Source organism: Stegodyphus dumicola, chromosome X1, assembly GCF_044657685.1.
Source record: "Stegodyphus dumicola isolate Sdum_Otavi_A_Nest chromosome X1, ASM4465768v1".
NCBI classification, from domain to species: Eukaryota; Metazoa; Arthropoda; class Arachnida; order Araneae; family Eresidae; genus Stegodyphus; species Stegodyphus dumicola.
Window position 1 is genome coordinate 57,525,646 of NC_140780.1, and position 27,365 is coordinate 57,553,010.

The window sequence follows — 27,365 nt, forward strand, 5'->3', positions numbered from 1 at the left end:
ACATCTTCTCCCACCATTGAGGTCCGACGGTACGGAGGAACTCAATATACACAGGTCCAGTCGATGAGGGAGACCAACAACTCTTCCAGCTCTGGTTATCACGTGAGGACTTGAAGCAGGTTCTGAAACACAATCAGCCTGACCAGTCGTAGGGTTGTTTCTATCTCGAGATGTTCTGCCGTGGAACAGAGGACCAGCAGATTCGGGAATAGAGATCTCCGACGGGGAAAGCCGGGCCACTGGAGGAAGCAGAGTTCATTTCTTATATTGACCCTCGTTAGTCAAACTTTTCCGTCTATACTGGGAAAAAGCTCGATTATGTTGGCTAAACACTAATGAGTGCGGCGTCTCTGGCTATCTTCCAACAGAACGACATCGCCTACTTGACACTGTTGATATTTTCCCCTCTTTATCGCATGTTGTCTCAACTGACCAAGATATTCACTACGAAATCTGTTTCTTAGATCACGTCTTATTCTCTGTCGATATTTGGATCAGCGGTTTAGTTCTTGGTAGTCTACGCAGTCAATATCAGGAACTCCTGATGACGCCAATTCATAAAGGAACATCACAGGGGTCAATGGTGAAGGATCTTGATTATCTTTTGATACGTATGTGATATGTCGTGTATTAATCATTTGTTCACAGTCACATAATATAATATATAACTCTTCGTAATTTAAGGAAGTTCGGCCTTATATTCTTCTTAAAAATTTTCTTTCATCATTCACACAAGCCTCTCCCGCCAGGTAGCAGTCGGAGGTTTGAATTTTCATCGTGTCCTTTAAATAGAAACAGCTGAACATATGGCGTTCTACTTCACTTTCTTAAGAACACTGTTAGTCCGTACCAAATTAGTTCCGTTGTTGGAATATATTGCATAAGGTCTACCTCTTCTAGCAATGAATCTAGACTATCCAAGCTTTAGATCCATCACGGAGATAGAGAGGATCTGCTAGATCTACATCGACGACTTCAAAAACGGCCCTTTGTTCAAGTTTGAATTCGGGTGGAAATCCTGGCTCGACTACTACTCTTTGTGTAGCAAATCTTTTACATCTTACACATTTCCTGATAATATTTGATAATATTTCGAACAGTTTTTCTGGATTTTATATCCAAAATTTTTCTCTAAAATTTGCCATTAAAATGCTGATAACAGCATGCTGGAGTTCTACATGTGTCTCATAAATTAGTCTCTAAACAAGAGGGTGTTTTAAAGGTAAAATGAGAGGATATTGGAAATTTTCTTCATCTTAACGCTGTAGGACGTCCGTTTTCGCTCTGAAAATTCCATTTCGTCTACGATTAGTCTCAAAGCACGAACAGTGGAGTCTTTTATGCATGTAAATGATTCTTTCTGTTCCAAACCTACAAAGTGTCTTTTCAGCATTCTCAAATTCATCAACTGAGATATCAGGGATTAGGTCTTTGATGGCTGTCTTTTGATGGCTTTACTGTGGAAGACGACGTATTTTGGGACAACTCGATTTGATATTTGCGATTTGAAGTTCTTTCTCCAACTGCGCTAGTTTGATTTGATCTAACTCTACCTTTGTTTCGTTTTCAAGTTTTTGTAACGCAATTTGTGACTTGTTTTTGGCTTAGAGTTTTTTCCCCTTGCTTAAGCGCGTAATCAACTACGCTTTTACTAACTCTTGATAAGTTTTCAAAACTTTATTATTTCTTTATAAAAGTTTTTAAAATAACAATTTTCACATCTTTCGCAACGGTTAGATCTAACTCCGCAGCGAAAGTTTTAAACTCTTCTTTCCTTAATTTAGCTCCGATGATAATGAGAGTGATAGAGTGGACACTGAGAGAATACACGAAGAAACCATGGAATTTTGAGATAAGTATCCTTCTTTCATCTAAACTAAATCAAATCTAAGTGCTTTTAAATTTATTAATATAATTGTTCACCAGTTTTTAGCGTTAAATAATGCTTGAAATTGCTCATTGCTTGCGTCTCTTTTTGTGGTAACAATTCCAAACAGGCGCTAACTTCGTTGTCAGTTCTTGTTTGTCAACAATTCTCCCTTCTGAGCCCGCCCTACTATACAGGTTAAGCCCTATCTACTAGTATAAGGCCTTAGTCCTGTCTTGTTTTGAGGTATTTCCAGTTTCCAGAGAGGGAAAATGGAGATTTTGCGGAGCGTGTAGGTGTGTGTATTTAATTATGGCAAAGCACACTAGGGCTACCTGCCTAAGAGGAGGGATGCCTTTCGTGGAGGACTTTCTAAGGGAAACTGGCTCGTATACACGTTACACATGGGGAAAACCACGAAAACACCCATGCAGCCAGCCCGTTCGCGGAATTCGAACCTCGGACCGAACTACCAGTGTTCAGCGACTTTACCGCTCGGCCGCTGGTGAGCCGATTTTGCGGAGCGACGTGTATATTAGGTTGCGCTATGCGCTATTTCGCTCTCCGATCTTTTTTTTTTTTCCCCTGAGATCGCTTAAATATTTTTTTGCCTTTAAATATTATACCTCATCGATTTTTTTTTTCTCAAACTGTTATTTTCTATCTGTTTAATGTCTTTTTCTTCATTGCCTTAAATAAATTCTTAGAATTATGAGATAATATAAATACTGTTTTCTTCAATGTGTTAAACTAGCATTAATTAACAAGTAATAAATTATGATAGCAAACTGACAATAAATAAACTTGTAATAAATTATGATAAATATATTAATAAATACCACCGATCTATGTTTATTGTCTTTAGTTATTTTAGTTAAAGCAATATATATTTTTGTCTGATGTTATGGGTCTTTTGCTGTGTGTCTCAGGATGAAAGCATACATATTGCCTTGTATTCCATGTTCAATACCATGAATACGAAGCATCTCAACACTAACCTTTCCCCCCCATCATCACATCTATTCAGCCTTAGCAAACATACTCAGTGTGAGACACTATTTATTGCAAATGATCACAGCTTCCTCTCCTTTTGACTACACCCATGGACACAATAATATTTTTAGGATATTATCTACTACTTTTCCTTATCTTTTTATCCGCGATTAAATTCGCATGTAGGTATGGCGGAAACATGACGAAAAATGTAGTCACAAAGCGGAATAAATTATAAAAATATTTGTGGCAACACAAACTTTCTGATTACTGTTTCAGAAAGCAGCTATATTATGTAGTCAGCTGTAAAAAGTTGGTAGTAATTGCTTGTAAAATAAATAAGTTATCCAGATTCTTGCAACAGTCACCTATTCGAACATTTTATGGGTTTTAAGGTGTATGAGTCCCCTTAAGAGAGGAATTTTTATGCAAACTTAGACGTCTTATAGCATAGGACTGTCAGAATTTATTATTCAATAAGAAAACTTACTAAAAATTATAATATTCTTATATATTCATCATTTTTTCAGTATCCACTCGTGTTTATAGGTTCAAATGCCATATTTCAAAATCAAAGTTATTTATGAAATAAAATTTATTTATGAAATAAAACCTTATACAATCTGATAAATCATTTCTGTGTGCAAATTTTTAAATCTAAATCTCTTACATTAATTTTTTCTGTCCTTTAAATTACATCCCATTATTTATTTCAATTTAGTTTATTAATGTGCTTGAACTAATACTTCAAAGTTCTTTGAAGTACTTTATGTGTCATGAAAATGCCAAACATTTCCATAAAAAAATAAACAGGCATACAGAATTGTTATTAACCAGTATTATGTGATTAATTAGTCATTTAATAGTTGATTTAATCGCTTATTTCATGTCTAAATTTTCTACACAGAAAACCTCTGTCTAATTTTTATTATCTTTTCACGGACGATGATTTTCAAAGAGGAATGAATTAAAGTCTTGATTGCGCAAAACACATCTTTGAAGCTAAATGTATTCTAAGAAAATCAAAAAAATGTAAACAAGATTTTGTCCCCCCCCCCCAATCAGTCATTTAAACTATTTCAACCGTTCAGGAAAACGATAAACATTGCGAACAATCTACCCTTTTTTATATGTACTTTAATAAAAGGAAATGTGTTCCTTCTTTTTATAAGAAAAGGAACCCATTTTAGAAACCAAAATGGTTCTAAAAGTTTAGAGTCTCCAACGCTTTAAAAATGATAAACTACGCCAAGGTAGTAACCCGCCTTAAAAAAAAAAAAAAAAAAAAAAAAAAAAAAAAAAAAAAAGGGGCTCCCTACAATTCTTAGGCAGTTCGCGTACGTCGAATCCGTTATGGATCTAACAGTTCAATGCACATGCGTGGTCAATGGTGGTGCGAATAGCTTAAGCGCCTAAACGCACCGCTGGTGCGAATAGCATCGGCCGCATTTTACGCCGATTTCCGTAAAGCAGGCGGTAGTGAGAGCGAAGGTTGTTAACCCTAACTCAGCAATAGAAAGGTTTGTTAGTAGTTCACCAGCAAGAGAATAATTTGCAAGTAATAATTATCAGTTACAAAGACGAAGTCAATCTATATACATAATAATGTTCAGGAAATGATTAGATAAAATAGGGATTTAATGATGGTTCTGATTGCAAGCGAGGACAAGTAATTAGTTAAAAAAATCTTTAGTGTCTTGAGAAAAAGGCGACAAAAATTACTTAAATTTCTTTATTTAACAGAGGAATTTTTATGCAAACTTAGACCTATTCTTATAGCATAGGACTGTCAAAATTTATTATTCAATAAGAAAACTGACTGAAGATGATAATATTCTTATATATTCATCATTTTTTCAGTATCCACTGATGTTTATAGGTTCAAATGCCATATTTCAAAATCAAAGTTATTTATGAAATAAAACCTTATAAAATCTGATAAATCATTTCTGTGTGGAAATTTTTAAATCTAAATCTCTTACATTAATTTTTTTCTGTCTTTTAAATTACATCCCATTATTTATTTCAATTTAATTGATTAATGTGTTTGTACTAATATTTCAAAGTTCTTTGAAGTTCTTTTTGTGTCGTGAAAATGCCAAGGAATTCCATAAAAAAAAATAAGCAGGCATACAGAATAATTCATTTAATATTTCATACAATCGCTTTTAACTTATTTCATGTCTGAATTTTTTACACAGAAATCCGCTGTCTAATTGTTAGTATCTTTTATCGGACGAAATTTTTCAAAGAGGAATGAATTAAAGGCATGATTGAGCAAAACACATCTTTAAAGCTAAATGTATTCTAAGAAGTATAAAAAATGTCAGCACGATTTCCAACCCTTTAAATCAGTCATTTAAACTATTCATACCGTTCAGGAAAAGGATATACATTGCGAACATAAAAATCTGCCTTTTTTATATATACTTTAATAAAAGGAAATGTGTTCCTTCTTTTTATAAGAAAAGGAACCCATTTTCCATTCTAAACTTTTGAAAGTCGCCAACGCTTAAAAAATGATAAACTACGCCAAGGTAGAAACCTGCCTTTTACAACTCAATGCGCATGCGGGTTTAATGTTGGTGCGAATAGCTTAAACGGCTAATCGCACCAGTGGTGCGAATAGCATCGGCCAATAATTACGCCCATACGGCTAATCCAAATACCATGCAACATATTAATTATGCCAAGTTTATGTTTTATAATAGTAATGGTATTAAAAATCAAAAAATTGAAATTCAAAACTACATCAACCAGCACAGTCTGGATGTAATTTTATTAAGTGAAACCCACCTCAAATCAAATAACAAATTTAAAATTCCCAACTACAATATCTATAGATCTGACCGTCTTCATAATCGTTGTGGCGGTACAGCTATTCTCATGAAAAAATGTCTGAACAGTACCATCTCTCCTCTTCCCCTTATGAGCTTTGAAGCAAGTGTATCTATTTTGAACAGTGATAATAAAGAATATCTCATCATTGCTGTTTATAAGCCACCCAACAATAGCCTTAACACTCAAGATCTTGACTATCTTCTCAAGTTATCCAACTATTATTGAGGCGGACCTAAATTGTAAGGACGCTAACTGGAACTCCAGGCGAAATAATCCAGACGGGATTATTCTTAATAATTACATCATCAACAACCCTGATATCAACATTTATGGTCCAGATGAACCTACGCTTCTTCATCAAATCTCAAATACTTCTGATGTATTAGACATCTTAATTACCTTCAATGTTCCTCAAATACCTTTTCTCCAAGTGGATAATGAACTTTCTTCAGATCACCTACCAGTACGCTTCACTTTGTATGGCTTAAAGCAAATGTCTTCCGCCTATAAAGTGCCACATTAATTGGGAAAACTATGCTTAACACCTTGAAGAAAACATATCTGCTACCACTAAAATGACTAATAAAAGCGAAATTCATGATGCCACAGTCTATCTTAGCAGTAAAATCAACGAAGCCATCAACCACGCCAAATTTATTCCAAAACAGACTAATTATACGGTCCCACAGAATATTAGACAGAAAATTACAGAGAAAAATAGACTAAGAAAAATTTATCAACGTTCTCACTCCACCCAAGACAAAAGAAGATTTAATGCTGCCAATCGGAACCTCAGAAAACTTATCCAAGAGTACAGAAACAATTGCTGGGACAACTTCATTGAAAGTCTTTCGCACACCGACCATTCTGTGTGGAAAGTTGCTAAAGCTCTAGATATGATATTTTCTACTACTTTTCCTTATCTTTTTATCCGCGATTAAATTCGCATTTAGGTATGGCGGATAAAAACCGGTATTTTGATTTGTGATCTGACTTCGTCCATCCAAAAATGGAGTTGCTTAGCTTTTGCGAAATGTTTGATTTTGTTCAAGGAGGCGTAAATTCTCGCTATATTACTGAAGCAGAGAGAATTTTAAAAAGCGCATCATTTGGTAAAGCACGGAATTTTACTTGAAAAACCCAATGTACAAATTTTGACTTCCTATTGAAGGGTAAGTTCTATAGTGTAATGATCGCATGAAATCGACGGACATTTCATTGTTGAAAAAGGAAAAATAATTAATTTTTTTTTAAAAACATTTCTTGTTCATGTAAAGGAGGAATTGCTGGCTGTTGTAAGCATTGTGTCGCTGTTTTGATTTTAACGTTCACTGAATGTAAGCAAATGATTTCATATGTATTTAACTTTGGATGTCCAGAAATTCTTTGCTGTCAAAAGTGTGTTTTTTTTCCATAAAATTTATTTTGAATCATTATATACTAAAAATATATTGATCTATATATGCGTTTATTGTATTTATACATACATAATAGCACACATAATACATAGCATTATATGTTATACATTATATTATAATTTATACATAATATATAGCTATTTAGCTTAATTTCTAAAATTAGAAGTGCCGGAGCCCTATGGAAGACCGTCAGCAAATAGGGAACAAGAGTAAATAAATAAAACGACTATTAAAGTAATGAATAATTTTAAAATTCAATAGTCAATTATTATCAAATTAATTAATAGCTATTAATCAATTATTATCAAATTAATTTAATTATTGTTTATTAAATGCTATTTAATCAATAATTATATATAATTAATTACAATTTAATTGATAGCTATTAGATAATTAGTTAATTATTTATTGAAAGATTTAATAATTAAAGATTAAAGTAATTAAATATTTACAATTAAATTAAATGTAAACAGATAAATTTCAATTTAATAAGCGATTTTTAATATAAATTTATTGCTAAAAATAAAATTTTCAAGATAGAATTCCTACTGAAATTGTTATTCAATTACAATATTCAATTACAAGTGCAGCATCCTTCTTGTTTAGAGCTCTGGTGCACTCCGGTTGGAATTATGATTTTTTACAAAAACTAAGAAGCATCGGAGCCGGGATCCGGGGAGCTCCGGCCCAATTTAAGCTCTGATCGTAGGGTGAAAAAACTTCTTTTATCATCACAAAAATTAAATATTATTAAAATAATATAAAGTAATAATTAAAATTTATAAAGTATAGCTGATGAAAATTCAGATAATGCTGAAAACAGGGCAAAAGAGAATGATGGTGTTAGCGTATGAGAGGGTGGAAACAAAAAATGAGGGAAATCTTGGTGAGAGAGAATGTTTTCTTTGACCGCGGCTCTTTGTTGATATAATTATAGCCATTAAACGGATGTGTGTCACGGGTAAAATGAGTCCTCAATCTGAATCCTAAGGATGAATGTAAAGTTACTGGTTACACTTTTCGCTCCCCGTATTTGGTTACACTTGTGGATACTGTGACAAGACGATGTATAGAAGCAATGAGCCATTTATTGCAGTATTTCACTCTTATTGTACTCGTTGTCACTTTACGCACATTTAAGAACACAAATTTTCCTTCCTGCGAGGATAACTAACTCTAACCATCGATAACAATACACTAGATACGATAGCATGGCGAGAAATTTACGCGTTCCTACTCAAGTCCCCCAAATTTATTGCCATTCCTAAAGGGAAAGGTTTCCGAATGTCAGTGAGGGGACTTTACTTAACCGTCTCATGTTCTCATTAGTTCGCATTTCTAGGGAAATTGAGTATTGCAAGATCTGCTTATTGTTAAACTAAAACGTTAGGAATTCTACATTTTCCCCCTTGAAATTGTAGTTCAGTTTTGTAAAATGAAGTACCGGACCTCATCTTAGTTAGGGCTCCGGTGCGCTCCAGCTAGAATTGTAATTTATTTTAAAAATTGAGAAGTACCGGAGCTGGGCTCTGATGCAATTTAAGCACTGGCTATTATATACATAATAGCACTACTTATCAGATGCAATTTTGAGAATATCAACAAGCAAAGCACTTAAAAATGAAAAAAAGACACTTGTAAAAGAAATATTAGTGTTCTATATGTATTATAGAAAATACATGAAATGAATAATACCATTACCAAACACTTCAAAAAAAAAAAAAAAAAAAAAAAAAGCAGATTAAGTATTTTCTACTTCAGTACTCAGTACTATAAAGCAATCCTGCCATATAACGTGTAGTTAATTTTTGATTACATAATATTACAAGCATTTTCTTTAGATTTGTCCTACGAGTGGTTAAAACTGATAGTTCAATCTCAGCTCAAATCCGGGTGAAAAAGCAGAGCAGTTTTTTTTTTTTTTTTTTTTCGAATACAAGCGAGTTTCCCCTATAAAGTTCTTCATAAAGCATTCTTCCTCAGGCTGATAACCAATGTGCTTAGTCATATTCAAAGACCCTAATCTAACCTTACCTTTCCTTTGGATTCCATATTCACATGTTATATCTTTATCTGTTAAGATTTTTTCATAAAAGGATCACCAAGCTTCTACCAATCCAGCAGGAGCATACTCAAAACATGTCAAATCCAAGTGAATGATAACAAAATCGATATTTTCACCTTGCAAACCTTTATAAATGTTCCAAATTTTCTTAAGGATTCTTAATAACCTTATTATTTAGAAATGCGTTTATTGTTGTTTTTATATTAACAAAAGCATTTAAATATAAAATATCAATTTTAAAAATAACTGAAGTTTTCTTTTAACCAGATTTGCTTTTCTAATGCTGTTTTTAATTAGTAACATTATGTCTGAACAAAAAATTTAAGAATAAGTCTATTAAAAAGGTCTGTGTGATAAGTCTATTAATGAATAACATTGTATGAACTTCATCATCTTTGAATATGAAACACTGAACTAACTCTTTGAATATGAAACATCCTAAATGAAAACACCGAGTCCATTTCAATCTAATACAAGAATAAATTATACATATCAAAATTCACAGTAAGAGCTTCTCCGTATTATATTACACAAAGATTAGAAACCAAGTCTCCACTTACGAAATCTTACACTGACATAATGGTCTTGTACTGAAACAGAATTGTAGCAACATAGAGGATATAAATTACATTATGCCAAAGAATTATTTAAATTTCCTGAATAAATTATAGCATTTAGAGTAACCAAAGACACACACAAAAAAAATTTCAGATTTGTTGTAAAATTGGTGCCATGTCTTTATGCTATAATAACTTCACACATTATCTACACATGTTTTTTCCTGTCAGTCAAGAAGATTGATGGAAATATTGTTCTTACAAAAATTATTCTGACATATATTTGGAGAAACATATATTTCTTTTTGAGTTACATGATCAACAGAAACTATACAGCTATAGCGTATAAAAAACTTTGAAAAATTATATATTGAAACTTGTGGAAATTTGGGGAAATTTATTTGGTTCGATAATCAAGAGGTAAAAGTGGTTTATTAAAAATTTCTCAGTGCTATAAAAAACCAACGAGAATTTATGAGTATGTTTCGATATCATGTTTATCCATTATTGGGGCTAACATACATTGTTATCAGTTTATGTTTGCCCAAAATGGTCGAAGGTTGAGTAAAAATATTAGGAGTTTGAAGATAATCATCAATATACCTTAATATCTTTGCAACAGAAATATAAACCCCCCCCAAAATATATATATATATATATATATATATATATATATATTTATCAAATGAATTTTAGTATGCCATAACAGTTTCATGGGAAAATATAACACACCTCTTAGATAAACAACTACAATCATTATATACAACAGCCATTTCATTTAAAAAAAAGGCATAAATTACATTAATCAGATAAAATTTGTTGTAAGAGCTTCATTATCTGGTTAAAATTCTTAAGCAAACAAGAAACCATTTCAAGTACCATAACATAATTTTCATAAGAGAATTCCATTCATCACAGAATATTAAAAGCACTTTGGTAGAAATTTGATCATTTAAAAAGTACAATTTCATATAATGCACATTTTTTATTCTTTATTCTTACGGAAAACATTGTATTTTTAAAGAAAGACGACGCTTTCTTTCTTATAAGTACATAGACTCCAGAATTCTAATAATTATAATAAAAAAGGCATTTGCCAGCAAAATAACGGTTAACTATAAAATCATAACCATTTGTATGCACTGTCTTTGGTCGCATGTGTACCAGGAATGCATAAAAAAAAAAAAAAAAAACCTAACACTTTTATAAAATACTGAAACTAGGGGTTGGACTTAAATATTTAGTATTTGAATGCTTTATATAGCTTTGTCCAAAAACAATGTACTATTCGTATGTAACACAGAATAAAGTATACTAAATTACTGTTGACAATTTCAGTTTCTTGGTGCATATTTCATAGCTGATTATACACATGTAATATTAATGTGTGCCAGTTTTCAATCGAAAGCACTACACAAGGGCATCATCTACACCCTTAGGTATAGATGAGCCTGAGCAAGCTTTACTGTAATCAAATAAACCATAACCATTTTACCTTAGACTATTCATTTAACAACTGCGGCAAAATTTGGTACACTTCTGTTATCAGGACCGAATTCAGAAATGTATGTATGAATGCGTTCACATATGCATGTATATATGTACGTATGCATGTATGTTTGTATATAAACACACATATAAAAGTGCATACACACATACATACATTTCTGAATCCAGTCCCTATAACAGAAGAGTACATAGATTTTTCTATATAATAAAACATAAAATTTATGTGTGTATTTTTTTATAAGGAACAATATTTCTGACACGAATCAGCTGTCATCAACTAATGTCAAGAGCAAGTGAAAAACAAAAGAATAATTATATAGAATTAAGATGTAATATATATTAAAAAAAATTTCTTTAGTGTAACTGTTCTTTTATTCATAGAACTTTATACTTGTATTTTCTTTTATTCAATCATTAACAGTTAGAAATGAATAGTGATTGGCTAAATATGGATATGTTCTTGTGTGTTTCATGCAGTTCTACTTCTGGTACTTACTCTGCGACATACTGAATTTAATTTTTATTTGGAAACTGATTAAATTAATTGTGATGGTGTGTGCTGAGAAATGGAATTTTGTGAAGAATATTTAAACTTGCCAATAAAAATAGGAATAATTTTAAAGTTTCTGTCAACATTTTTTATATTGTTATCAAATGTGACTTTAAAAAATTCTTTTTTTTTTTATAGTAAAATGTGAATTGAATTAAAAGGGTATGATTTTATTTTAATTCCATTATGAAAATAATTAACCTAAAAGACACACAGATCTCATTAACATATGAAAAACATAATAGTTCTATAAGCAATTCAAATTATATATTGTCATATACAGTAAGACCCCGCTTAACGCAGGGGATACGTTCCATCAAAGTAGAGCGTAATGCGAAACAGCGCTAAACGAGGCTATCTTTACATGTAAATATTGGGGTTAGGGGAAGATGGCTAGGAAATTGGTTAGGTATTAAATTTAAAAAGTATGTTTTTTTAATAAAAATAAAACCAAACATTTATTTCTTAAAGCCCAAATTAATACCACATTATTATTTCTTGCAAAAATAAAAACAAAATGAATATTCTTAAAAAAAAACAAATAAATTTCTAAGTCAGTCATATTTAGTTAGCCTTCCGCGTTTTCAGTGTTCTGCCTTTTTGTGACAAAAGCATCTAATGTTGTTTGCCTTTTTCTTTTGCGTTGTTCTCTTAAAAGTTCTTCATAAACGGATAGAGCATCTCTAACACCACGCCTTACTTTTGAGCTCCTGTCAAAATTCGGATCATTTTCAATGAATTGATCCATTATTTCAGTTATGGTAGACAAACTCCTTTTTACAAACGCCATCGAAAGTTCATTTTGCTCTTCTTCTGAATCACTGCTGTCAACATTTTTGTTTTCTTCTTGTTCAGTTAATTCCTTGAGCTCATCATTAGAAAGACTAGCCGCTGCTTCTTGAATTATTTCTTCGACATCTTCCACATTTACCCCTTCAAAATATTTCTGTACAATACCGCACCAAACAAGAAATACAAGTACACTCTTTCGGATATGTATTTGAAACCTATCGCTGCATAATATTTCCGGGAATCCCCGTATGCTGCGAGCGATTTCGTGGAATCCCCGGGTTGAAATAAAAGAGCGCTAAACCGAAACAGCGTTAAGCGGGGTCTTACTGTATTCTAAAAGCAAAATTATATAATATATAATGATATAAATTAAATACATATAATAAATATATAAAACTCTATAATGAATAATGATCATAACTGTATAATAAATGCGAACACACCTTATATCACTGTGCTGTGAATGGAAGAATATTTAATTAGAAATTTACCTTTTATATATATTTGATAACATGGAACAGTAAAACATAAAGATCGCAAGAAGTTATGAAAATAGGTTATGCAACTTAAGAAACAACAAGTTCTATGAAATGCACTTTAAGTTACTGCGATATCATGAGACACCATAAATAACCATAAGACGCTATAACTTAAGACAATATCATAAGACATACTACCAAGATAAGTATAATTTGTTCCTTCTTTTACATCAATAAGTTTTCTTTAAAAATTTAACCAGTGAATGCCAAAACAAATTTATTATCGGTGCCTTTGATGTAAGGTCACACAAAGATAAACTCGATTTAGCAAATTTCTGAAACATTAAAGTCAAAAGCGTTAAATTACAACTGTTAAGAAAGCAATTGTCTGGCAAATTTTAATTCTTATATGAAAACTGATTTAAATTTCAAATAAGTGACTGGGCTTGTACAGTATTTTAGAAGATATTTCATCTCCATACACTGAAAATAAATTGCACTTTAATGAAAGAGCTGGAAATATAGTCTGCATGATGCATAAAATATGATCAAATCTATTTGTTAAATACTTAATGCTTACTTTCAGGAATGTAGCTAGAGGGTAACAGTTTTTATATATTATTCTGAGAAATAACTTAAGATTGATTTGCAACACTTGGTATAAATAAAGATATTTTTCACCAAAGAATTAATATTATTTTCAGACTTTTTACTGTCAAACTAAATGTAGAAGCTAGACGATTTGAATATTTCATCTAACCTCTTCATTTAATGACATAAATGTATTTTTAACAGAATTAATTTTTACTCAGGGAAAGAACATGTTGTCTAGCTGCACGGGTTTCAGCCCATCTTTAATACAGAAAGCCAAAACACATCAAATACAATTGAATGATACAGCATTTTAAAATGTTGCAAAAATTTTAAATGCAATTTTGTGGAAGAGCTATTGCAATTACCTACATACTAAAAGTTTGACCAAAAATTCAAGAAAACAAAGATACTCCCTTTTCTTTCCAATGAACAAAAGTCATATACTAATATAGGGATGCTCAACTTATTGTACTATAATCCGGACTCGTCGGGACTTTGGCGATTCCGAATTATCGATTTTTACGGATTATAGATCATCAGTTCAAATCTGGTAAGATCGCATGCAGAAATTATAAAATGAAAAATATGAAACCGTAATTTATGAAATAAAGAGCAATTATTATATAAAGGGTATCAAAATTTACAAAAAAAAAAAAAAAAAAAAAAAAAAAAAAAAGCAGCTTAATATTTATTTGTTTACTTTATTTAACATTTCTTTCAACGCGCGCATGCGTAAAGCATACATTACGCATAGTCGAAAGTAGAAAATTGCAACCAGAAAACTGTTTGATTTGTATTCGTGATATTTATAATGACGAGGAATTTGATTTAAATCATATCAAAGACTGAGTACATCGAGATGAAATCTACATTATAAGCCGAATAAAATAAAAACATCTGCCCTGAAGATAAGGATAGCGCTGACAGATCAACTTACAGTTCATTGCACGCCGTCTGTTTATCAATTGCGTTGCCGTACGCACAACACATGTGCAGAAAGTTTGTAGCTTTGAGGTCCGGATTATAGATCATTCCAGATTATGGGTGTCCGGATTAACGACTTTTGACTGTATTAACATTAAATAAATCTATATACATTTATTAGTGTACGAGGATTGATCCTGAAATATCATAAGGTCACTTTCAAGGAAATGATAGAAACATTTCACTCAGGGAAGGGACTGGTGAAGAAACATTTCACTCGGGGAAGGGACTGGCTGCCCGTGTTCCATCCCAGCTTCTGTAACATAAGTTTCATAGTAGAATTTAGTCTTAAAAAAAAAAAAAAAAAAAAAAAGGATAAATGAAATTCGTCTTCTAATTTTGGGTACATTATGAGAAGAACATTCAGGTAGTCGTCAGAATTAATTCTAAACCTTTATTATTATATTTTCCTTAAAAATTTTATAAAATACTCCTTCTAAAATAATATAGTTTTGCCCTTTTCCCACAAATAAATATACATGGAAAAATATCCAAACAATTACAAATTTTATTTAACACAACACACAATTAAAAAATATTAAAACCATGTTTCATAAAAATTCAACGAGCAAACAACGAAAAAGTAAGCAATGTTTCAAAATGAGACTGTGTATGATATTCTTTGAAACAGGTGTACACAAAGTCCAACCTTGCATTAGTCACAGGAATATAATATCTGCTGATATTTTACTCAGCAAATTTGACTCATTTAGCATTTTTATATGTTATACGGTCAGATAGAGCTTTCATATCGCCATTAAAAAAAACTTTCACTAAGCGATACAAAATATTCCTCTCAATGCCGGAAAACTCAGAGTAATAAAAATGTCTTTAATAATTGAACATCTACTTCACTATAACCGATAATAAAAATAAGACAAATTAATAAATTAAATTAAAAGTATTCCAGAGCATCCAGAACATATTCATGTAGAAATCATCGACGACCAATGCTGACTTAGAATACCTAGGGAGGTGACGTCATCCCAGCTTAGCACAGTGCGGAGCAGTCGAGACCAATGCGAGATAGCGTCTAGACAGGGGGACGAGCGGAGGCAATCAGATGGCTTGTAAATTCTCCAAGAGTTGGTGGAAACAGACGGTTTCCTTTGATGTTTAAGTTCCATGTAGCCAAGCTGATCATATTATATAAAATAGCTGTGGATGTTGCATGTGTATAGGACCGAAATGTTCATCATTACATGAATCCTGTGGACTGAGTTTAACTATCATGACATCAACTGCAATATTAATTTTTACTTGACTTACCTTTATTACTTTTATATATTTCTTATTAGTAAAATAAAGCTTTTAATAATGCAATATCCGTGCTCTCCTCATGTTTTGAAAATAAATTCTACATTCATTTGTTTATATAAAATGACCCATTACATTACTCAACACTTAGTGATTGTGTATATTCTACACATTTAGTTTAGATTGCTTTCGTTTGCCGTTAAAAAAAGATATACAGTGGATGGACAAAAATATGGAAACACCTTGTGAAATGCATGTTTGAAAAGAAAGATTGATTTTAATGAGATATGTAGGTGGTGCTGGCGTTTTTGACTACTGACGCCACCTATACAACTTCGTAAATGTGCTAAACAGTTCAGTTGTTGTCGGAGTACTGTTACGTGAGGTTGTCATTGCATTATGTCAGAGTTAACAGACTTCGAACGTGGGCAAATTGTTGGAGCACGTATGGTAGGTGCTTCCGTAAGCAAGGTAGCCGAGGTGTTTAGTGTTTCAAGAGGTACTGTATCGAAGATTTATTCCGCATATTTGAAAAGCTGAAAAACATCATCTGCTAAATCACAGCGCAGACGAAAGTGTGTCCTAAGTGATCGCGACAGACGATTATTAAGAGCAATTGTGACGAAAAATAAGAAGACCACAGCTGCAAAAGTTACTGCTGAAATGAATGTTGTGTTACCGAACCCTGTGAGTACCAAAACAATTAGAAGGGAACTTCATAAACAGGGAATTGCTGGCCGTGCTGCAATTGAGAAGCCACTCATCGGTGATGCTAATGCCCGTAACATGAAAAGGTGGTGTTTAAGTCATAAAGCCTGGACTATAGAGCAGTGGAAGCAAGTAATATGGTCTGACGAGTCTTCTTTCACATTGTTTCCTACTTCTGGCCGAGTTTACGTTTGAAGAACGCCATCTCAAGCCTATAATACAGACTGCTTGTTGCCAAGAGTGAAACGTGGCAGGGTTCTGTTATGGTTTGGGCAGCCATATTGTGGTTCTCTGCTAGCCCCATGATAACTGTGTCAGGGCACATGACTGCCAACACTTATGTGAACATTTTGGCCGATCAAGTTCATTCCATGGTACAAACTTTGTTTCCCGATGGTGATGGTGTCTTCCAAGACGACAAAGCCCCTGTTCACACAGCTCACATTGTCCAGGACTGGTTTTCTGAGCACGAGGATGAGTTGTCGCATCTCCCTTGGCCACCACAGTCACCAGACCTGAATATTATCAAACCTTTGTGGTCTACATTGGAACGGAAAATGCGTTCTCGTTATCCACCGCCAACATCGCTATCTGAACTTGCCACCGTTTTGCAGGAAGAATGGTATAATATTCCCTTGGCAAACATACAGGAACTGTATTTATCCATTCCGAGAAGACTGCAAGCTGTTTTTGATGCCAACGAGTTTCCTACACCATATTAAGCAAAGAAACATGTTTTTTTAAAGGTGTTTCCATATTTTTGTCCAACCCCTGTATATTTCGCTGAGGATTAAAAATATTCATCACAAAGCACCAAAAATCTAAGAGTAATAAAATAAATAAAAACAAGGGAGGAAAAATATCAGAGTAATAATAATAAAAAAAATACTCTAATGATAGAACCTCTACCTCAGTATATCCCAAAAATAAAAATGGTACCTCAATGCAGGGAGAGCCCGTTTAAGAGACATTATATTGCTCAACACCCACCCACAAATCTCACTCGCATTCGGAAACAAAATACCAAAAATAAAAATCATTGAAATTATTGACCATAATTGGTTCTATGATTTAGTCATTCTTACAGACATAATAACTAAAATCTTAAACTTGAGGGGGGGGAACTAAACTAAAGTTTCTGAATTTAAGGGTATTTTAAATTAATTTTAAAACAAAATTTATTTTGTGAAAATATTACACAAATTGAAGGAATATACATTTTTACTATAATGTAATCTACGATTTGTCACTTTGAAAATGTAGAGAACTAAAGCGCGAAATAAAAGAAAACTACAACACACATTTGGAAAATCTCATCGAGCTTAAATTAGTTTCTAAATTAGATGTTTTGAGTGTGTTTAAAATTAAGCCAAATAACTTCCTTCACTTCAAACCCATTACATAAGACTAGTATTTAAGAAAAATGGTAAAAGACTGCAAACATGTTAACAATTCTACTGATCTAGAAATGGAAATTACTGATTTTCACTTTAATTAAGATCAAGAATATCACAAAAAGGCATTTGAATAGTCCTAGATCAGAAAGATCATCGAAATGTTAAACTTTTAAAAAGATAAATTCCTGCTTTCGTTCAGGTATTTATTTTTCATTTTGCTGAATGTTCTGTTAATAATACAAAGAGTATACATTTTCTTTAACATATTATACCACACATTTTTATGCATTGTGTAATGCACTCATAAATGAAATATTAAAAGTGCAATATATAACTGAAGCTTACCAAAATTTTATATACTTAAAATTGGCTCCCATTAAGTTAAAATTGCGCATAACTGCACCAAGGGAAGGAATGCAAATTTATTTCTTTGTCTGTATTTGGTTTCAATTTCATATAGAAAGAATTAAAATAGGTTATCTAGGCAACAAAATTAAAACACACATTTTCAGTAAAAATTACAGAATAACAGATTTTGTTTCCCTGAAGACGCAACACCTCACTATTCCAGCTATGATACAGACTGCATACTGTCATAGAGAAATTCCTTTCTTAAACAGGGAATTCATATACTTTAATCTGTTTTTACACAAGTACTGTTTATGACTAATCCATGGTCCAGGAGTAAAATACTTTATAGTACACCCATCTAAATTTTTATTATTTCCGGTCATCTGAATAGACTTTTTACCTATCACGACTAAACTCCCAATCTGCATTCCAAATAACTCATACAAGTCATATTTCGCAATGTATCATTTTTAATACGGCAGGTACTTGCTGAGCGCAGACTTGTAAAGCATGATTTCGCGTACAGCAGTACCTTAAAAGATCCCATTTTATTTGTCCACTGCTAGAATTTCATTCATATGTGGTGCAACATTCATCCATCAACACCGGAAAGAATTTTCTGCTACTTTAAACAATTTCCATCGACTGAAAATGAAGTCCGAAAAATCTTACAAATTTCAAAAGCAATCGATGCCGAAGAATTTTCACATATGGAAGACAGAGAAGTCAAACAATGAATCAGAAAATTACAAAAGAAGAATTGGGGTCTTATAAAACCCCTTGATAATAAAAGCGCTCATTATGAAGAAGAGCTTTTAACTGAAGATAAGACGAAGAAATTGTTAAATAACACAAAAAGCAATGTCTGATCTTCTAGCGAAGAATTACCCAATTAAAGAAAAAACATGTGCTCTTTACAGCGGCACGCATACAGTTGCATCAATCATTCTTATAAGCAAAAGACATCAGCTTTCTCAAAAAATATTTCTCTCATGCATTTGCCAAGAGAACGGAAAGAAGTCCAAAAGAAACTTTCAGAGTGCTTTGCAAAACAAAGTGGAAAGTTATTCTGCAGAATTTTACTTCGATAATAATAAAACATCTCTGATTTGATTTCAAAACGAATTTTTATTTGTGAAATCAATTTTAAATAGATCTTCGCAAATAGGTTCATAAAACTTCCCAATATGCCAAAATAGTTCAGATTAAGGGAAAAATTTAATAAAGTATGCTTAAAACAACTAATAAAAAGCACATTTTGAGCAGCCTTAACAGAAGACAATTTGGCCCCACTAACTTTCATTACGAGTACTCATTAAATTTTTATTTACATTTCTTTTTTGTTCAACATTTAACTTTCAATGGTTTTAAGAGAAACAGCACTTGATAGACAGACTCTAAATTCGGAAAAAACTGAAACAAAATTGGTTTATACACAGGCAGAGTAATTACACTGACCTGTTGGGAAGAGAAGACCCCGTTAGACAAGGAAAATATTAGGCCAGAACAGAGAGGAAAATGCTTAGCCTCCTCCTTGTAATGCGAAAGGAGGTCACTTGGAAAAAATTACACTACAGCAGTAATTTTGAAACCACTAAGAAGCAACAGAACTCTAACAAATCTCAGACTTCTGATAATTATAGTGTGATTCACAGTTCAACCTCACTTCGAATATTACAATACAAGATAAAGAAAGAACCAATTCAGACACTTCAATATGGAATTCAAAACCTAAGAAATTAATGCATAGACGCTACCCTAAACATTAAAACATAATGTGAAGCGTTCACGTAAAATAAATAAGTAGTAAAACTCCAATATAAAGCAACATGTGAAAAGTGACCTACAAATTATAACATTCAAGCATTTCTAGTGAAAATAAAGTTAATATAAAACAAGAATTACCAGCCACAGATGTCTTTTTGCTCTGCACTATTTCTCCATTCTTTTTCTTTCATGATATGTTCTGCAATCCAAGAGTGCACAGAAATGATGACAAATTACACTAGAAGAGGCCAAGGATGCGGGGAAGGAATCATTAGATTTTAACTACTTTGAAATTAAAGAATATCTATACACAAAGAGAAATATCTAATATTGTTTCTTAACATATAAAACTTCGAAAGTAGCTTTCTTTGTTTTAAATTCCAGCAATGTGCTACATTGTTACTAAAATCATGATTGCAGTCGATAGAAAAGCAAATGATTTTCCTTATACGACAGAAGTACAGTAAGCGAAAGAGGTTTTTAATGTATGGGTACAACATGAACAATGAAAGAAAAAAAAAATTATACAGTTATATTACAGATACACAGAATAAAAGGGAAAATGATCTTCGAGAAAAGTAAATAATTTTAGCGCAGGTACAAAAATGGCACCGAAAGTCAATAAGCAGGTAATTTTAAATGACAAATAAACAAAATAAACTTTACTGTTAGCTTTGAAGCAGGTGTTATATATAAAACTATCTTAATTCACACACAGAATTAGTGACATAACAGATCAAAAAAGAGTAAGAATCAAACTCGCAATATATTGACATTAAAAGAGCTATACATATATACTTTTATGGCTTTTTTTTTTTTTTTTTTTTTTTTTTTTAGAGAAAGAGCTGAAAAACATCATTCTAAAAACAGATTTCGAAAAACATCTTGGAAACAAAAGTCATAAACCATAAAATAAATATTTCATTCAGAATTTTAACGCAAGAGCCCTTTCTAATTTTAAGTTCTTTACTTAGGTACACTCATCCATGAGAGAGGACAGCTTAGTCCAATGTACAAGAAATTATCCTGTAATATTACCACGTCACTTTAATGAAATTATAGCAATATTTCACTCAGGGAAAGAACATATTGTCTAGCTGCACGGGATCGAGCCCCGCTTTAATACAGCAAGCCAAAACACATCAAATGCCATTGAATGATATACCATTTTGAAATGTTGCAAAAAATTTAAATAAAATTTCGTGAATGAGCTAATGCAATTACCTATATACTAAAATTTTGACCAAAAATTCAACAAAACTAAGATACTCTTTTTTTCTTTCGAAGCAATCAAAGTCATATACTAATGTAGGGATGCTCAACATATTGTACTATAAAACCTAAACATAGGAATGAAATTTTGTCAGCTATGTCAGATGTCCAATACCGAGAAATTCCATAAATTGTAGATTAGAACGTACCTCTCAAAACACACGAAAGGTAAAACACAATTCAAATACTTTACTTTTAGTCTTGAAGCAGATGTTCTATATTAAACTGTCTTAGCTCACATACAGAATTAGTAATATAATAGCTCAAAATGTTGTAAGAACCAAACACGCATTATATAAACATTAAAAAAAAAATCTACATACATTTATTAGTGTTACGAGGGTTTATTCTGAAATATTATAATGTCACTTGCAGTGAAATGATAGAAATTTTCACTCAGGGAAGGGACATTCTGTCTGGCTGCCTGGGTTCCATCCCAGCTTCTGTTAAAAAAGTTTCATAGAAGAATTTTAAAAATCTAGAAACGAAACTTATGAAGAAATTATTGACCATAATTGGTTCTATGATTTAGTCATTCTTACAGACATAATAACTAAAATCTTAAACTTGAGGGGGGAGGGAGAACTAAACTAAAGTTTTTGAATTTAAGGGTATTTTAAATTAATTTTAAATCAGAATTAATTTTGTAAAAATATTACACAAATATAAGGAATATACATTTTTACCATAATGCAATGTACATTTTGCCACTTTGAAAATCTGGAGAACTAAAGCGTGAAATATAAGAAAACTGAAACAAACATTTGGAAAATCTCATCGAGCTTAAATTAGTTTCTATATTAGATGTTTTGAGTGTATTTAAAATTAGGCCAACTACTACGTTCACTTCAAACCCATTACATAAGACTAGTGTTTAAGAAAAATGGTAAAAGATTGCAAATATGTTAACAATTCTACTGATCTAGAAATAGAAATAACTGGTTTTCATCCTAATTAAGATGAAGAATATCACAAAAAGCCATTTGAATAGTCCTAGATCAGAAAAATCATGAACTGTTAAACTTTTAAAAAGATAAATTCCTGCTTTCGATCTACCCAAAAATGTGAAAGAGGATTTTCAACAACAATCTTGTTAAAATCAATGTTCAGATACAGAATAAGAAACAAACATCTGGACGACTGCATGGATTTAGCAATAACATCGCATGTACCAGAGGGAGAAAAAAAAAAAAACTCTCAGAAGAAATGCAATGTTAAATTTCACATTAAAATATGATTTCCCTGTATTTAATTTTCATCTTGCTGAATTTTTTTGTAAATAATACAAAGAGTATACCTTTTCTTTAAGATATTATACCACACATTTTTATACTTTGTGTAATGCACTTATAACTGAAATATTAAAAGTGCAATATATAATTGCAGCTAGCCAAAATTTTATAAACTTAAAATTGGCTCCGATTCAGTTAAAGTTGTTAATAACTGCACCAAGGGAAGGAATGCAATTTTATTTCTTTGTCTGTATTTGGTTTCATTTTCATATAGAATGAGTTAAAAATAGGTTACCTAGGTAACAAAATTTAAACACACATTTTCAGGAAAAATTACAGAATAACAGATTTTGTTTCCCTGAAGACACAACACCTCGCTATTCCAGCTATGATACAGACTGCATACTGTCATAGAGAAATTCCTTTCTTAAACAGGGAATTCATATACTTTAATCTGTTTTTACACAAGTACTGTTTATGACTAATCCATGGTCCAGGAGTAAAATACTTTATAGTACACCCATCTAAATTTTTATTATTTCCGGTCATCTGAATAGACTTTTTACCTATCACGACTAAACTCCCAATCTGCATTCCAAATAACTCATACAAGTCATATTTCGCAATGTATCATTTTTAATACGGCAGGTACTTGCTGAGCGCAGACTTGTAAAGCATGATTTCGCGTACAGCAGTACCTTAAAAGATCCCATTTTATTTGTCCACTGCTAGAATTTCATTCATATGTGGTGCAACATTCATCCATCAACACCGGAAAGAATTTTCTGCTACTTTAAACAATTTCCATCGACTGAAAATGAAGTCCGAAAAATCTTACAAATTTCAAAAGCAATCGATGCCGAAGAATTTTCACATATGGAAGACAGAGAAGTCAAACAATGAATCAGAAAATTACAAAAGAACAATTGGGGTCTTATAAAACCCCTTGATAATAAAAGCGCTCATTATGAAGAAGAGCTTTTAACTGAAGATAAGATGAAGAAATTGTTAAATAACACAAAAAGCAATGTCTGATCTTCTAGCGAAGAATTACCCAATTAAAGAAAAAACATGTGCTCTTTACAGCGGCACGCATACAGTTGCATCAATCATTCTTATAAGCAAAAGACATCAGCTTTCTCAAAAAATATTTCTCTCATGCATTTGCCAAGAGAACGGAAAGAAGTCCAAAAGAAACTTTCAGAGTGCTTTGCAAAACAAAGTGGAAAGTTATTCTGCAGAATTTTACTTCGATAATAATAAAACATCTCTGATTTGATTTCAAAACGAATTTTTATTTGTGAAATCAATTTCAAATAGATCTTCGCAAATAGGTTCATAAAACTTCCCAATATGCCAAAATAGTTCAGATTAAGGGAAAAATTTAATAAAGTATGCTTAAAACAACTAATAAAAAGCACATTAACAGAAGACAATTTGGCCCCACTAACTTTCATAACGAGTACTCATTAAATTTTTATTTACATTTCTTTTTTGTTCATCATTTAACTTTCAATGGTTTTAAGAGAAACAGCACTTGATAGACAGACTCTAAATTCGGAAAAAACTGAAACAAAATTGGTTTATACACAGGCAGAGTAATTACACTGAGATGTTGGGAAGAGAAGACCCCGTTAGACAAGGAAAATATTAGGCCAGACAGAGAGGAAAATGCTTAGCCTCCTCCTCGTAATGCGAAAGGAGGCCACTTGGGAATAAATTACACTACAGCAGTAATTTTGAAACCACTAAGAAGCAACAGAACTCTAACAAATCTCAGACTTCTGATAATTATAGTGTGATTAACAGTTCAACCTCACTTCGAATATTACAATACAATATAAAGAAAGAACCAATTCAGACACTTCAATATGGAATTCAAAACCTAAGAAATTAATGCATAGACGCTACCCTAAACATTAAAACATAATATGAAGCGTTCACGTAAAATAAATAAGTAGTAAAACTCCAATATAAAGGAACATGTGAAAAGTGACCTACAAATTATAACATTGAAGCATTTCTAGTGAAAATAAAGTTAATATAAAACAAGAATTACCAGCCACAGATGTCTTTTCGCTCTGCACTATTTCTCCATTCTTTTTCTTTCATGATATGTTCTGCAATCCAAGAGTGCACAAAAATGATGACAAATTACACTAGAAGAGGCCAAGGATGGGGGAAGGAATCATTAGATTTTAACTACTTTGAAATTAAAGAATATCTATACACAAAGAGAAATATCTAATATTGTTTCTTAATATATAAAATTTCGAAAGTAGCCTTCTTTGTTTTAAATTCCAGCAATGTGCTACACTGTTACTAAAATCATGATTGCAGTCGATAGAAAAGCAAATGATTTTCCTTATACGACAGAAGTACAGTAAGCGAAAGAGATTTTTAATGTATGGGTACAACATGAACAATGAAAGAAAAAAAAATTATACAGTTATTACAGATACACAGAATAAAAGGGAAAATGATCTTCGAGAAAAGTAAATAATTTTATCCGCAGGTACAAAAATGGCACCGAATAAACTTTACTGTCAGCTTTGAAGCAGGTGTTATATATAAAACTATCTTAATTCACACACAGAATTAGTGACATAACAGATCAAAAAAGAGTAAGAATCAAACTCGCAATATATTGACATTATAAGAGCTATACATATATACTTTTATAGCTTTTTTTTTTTTTTTTTTTTTTAGAAAGAGCTCAAAAACACCATTCTAAAAACAGATTTCGAAAAACATCTTGGAAACAAAAGTCATAAACCATAAAATAAATATTTCATTCAGAATTTTAACGCAAGAACCGTTTCTAATTTTAAGTTCTTTACTTAGGTACACTCATCCATGAGAGAGGACAGCTTAGTCCAATGTACAAGAAATTATCCTGTAATATTACCATCTCACTTTAATGAAATTATAGCAATATTTCACTCAGGGAAAGAACATATTGTCTAGCTGCCCGGGTTCGAGCCCCGCTTTAATACAGCAAGCCAAAACACATCAAATGCCATTGAATGATATACCATTTTGAAATGTTGCAAAAAATTTAAATAAAATTTTGTGAATGAGCTATTGCAATTACCTATATACTAAAATTTTGACCAAAAATTCAACAAAACTAAGATACTCTTTTTTTCTTTCGAAGGAATCAAAGTCATATACTAATGTAGGGATGCTCAACTTATTGTACTATAAAACCTAAACATGGGAATGAAATTTTGTCAGCTATGTGAGATGTCCAATACCGAGAAATTCCATAAATTGTAGATTAGAACGTACCTCTCAAAACACACGAAAGGTAAAACACAATTCAAATACTTTACTTTTAGTCTTGAAGCAGATGTTCTATATTAAACTGTCTTAGCTCACATACAGAATTAGTAATATAATAGCTCAAAATGTTGTAAGAACCAAACACGCATTATATAAACATTAAAAAAAAAATCTACATACATTTATTAGTGTTACGAGGGTTTATTCTGAAATATTATAATGTCACTTGCAGTGAAATGATAGAAATTTTCACTCAGGGAAGGGACATTCTGTCTGGCTGCCTGGGTTCCATCCCAGCTTCTGTTAAAAAAGTTTCATAGAAGAATTTTAAAAATCTAGAAACGAAACTTATGAAGAAATTATTGACCATAATTGGTTCTATGATTTAGTCATTCTTACAGACATAATAACTAAAATCTTAAACTTGAAGGGGGGGGAGAACTAAACTAAAGTTTTTGAATTTTAGGGTATTTTAAATTAATTTTAAATCAGAATTAATTTTGTAAAAATATTACACAAATATAAGGAATATACATTTTTACCATAATGCAATGTACATTTTGCCACTTTGAAAATCTGGAGAACTAAAGCGTGAAATATAAGAAAACTGAAACAAACATTTGGAAAATCTCATCGAGCTTAAATTAGTTTCTATATTAGATGTTTTGAGTGTATTTAAAATTAGGCCAACTACTACGTTCACTTCAAACCCATTACATAAGACTAGTGTTTAAGAAAAATGGTAAAAGATTGCAAATATGTTAACAATTCTACTGATCTAGAAATAGAAATAACTGGTTTTCATCCTAATTAAGATGAAGAATATCACAAAAAGCCATTTGAATAGTCCTAGATCAGAAAAATCATGAACTGTTAAACTTTTAAAAAGATAAATTCCTGCTTTCGATCTACCTAAAAATGTGAAAGAGGATTTTCAACAACAATCTTGTTAAAATCAATGTTCAGATACAGAATAACAAACAAACATCTGGACGACTGCATGGATTTAGCAATAACATCGCATGTACCAGAGGGAGAAAAAAAAAAAACTCTCAGAAGAAATGCAATGTTAAATTTCACATTAAAATATGATTTCCCTGTATTTAATTTTCATCTTGCTGAATTCTTTTGTAAATAATACAAAGAGTATACCTTTTCTTTAAGATATTATACCATACATTTTTATACTTAGTGTAATGCACTTATAACTGAAATATTAAAAGTGCAATATATAATTGCAGCTAGCCAAAATTTTATAAACTTAAAATTGGCTCCCATTCAGTTAAAGTTGTTAATGACTGCACCAAGGGAAGGAATGCAATTTTATTTCTTTGTCTGTATTTGGTTTCATTTTCATATAGAATGAGTTAAAAATAGGTTACCTAGGTAACAAAATTTAAGCACACATTTTCAGGAAAAATTACAGAATAACAGATTTTGTTTCCCT

At 31.7% G+C, this 27,365-nt stretch overlaps 1 long non-coding RNA gene across 4 annotated transcripts in view; it reads right to left on the reverse strand.

The window, feature by feature from the left end:
• The window catches only part of LOC146993154 (uncharacterized), a 217,430-nt gene extending 192,637 nt beyond the window's left edge, over positions 1-24,793 (reverse strand). For all 4 annotated transcript variants that reach the window (XR_015038412.1, XR_015038411.1, XR_015038410.1 and 1 more), the window contains exon 1: positions 24,693-24,793. This is a non-coding gene — a long non-coding RNA (uncharacterized LOC146993154). The remainder of the gene's footprint in view (positions 1-24,692) is intronic.
• Positions 24,794-27,365: the final 2,572 nt, after the last annotated feature.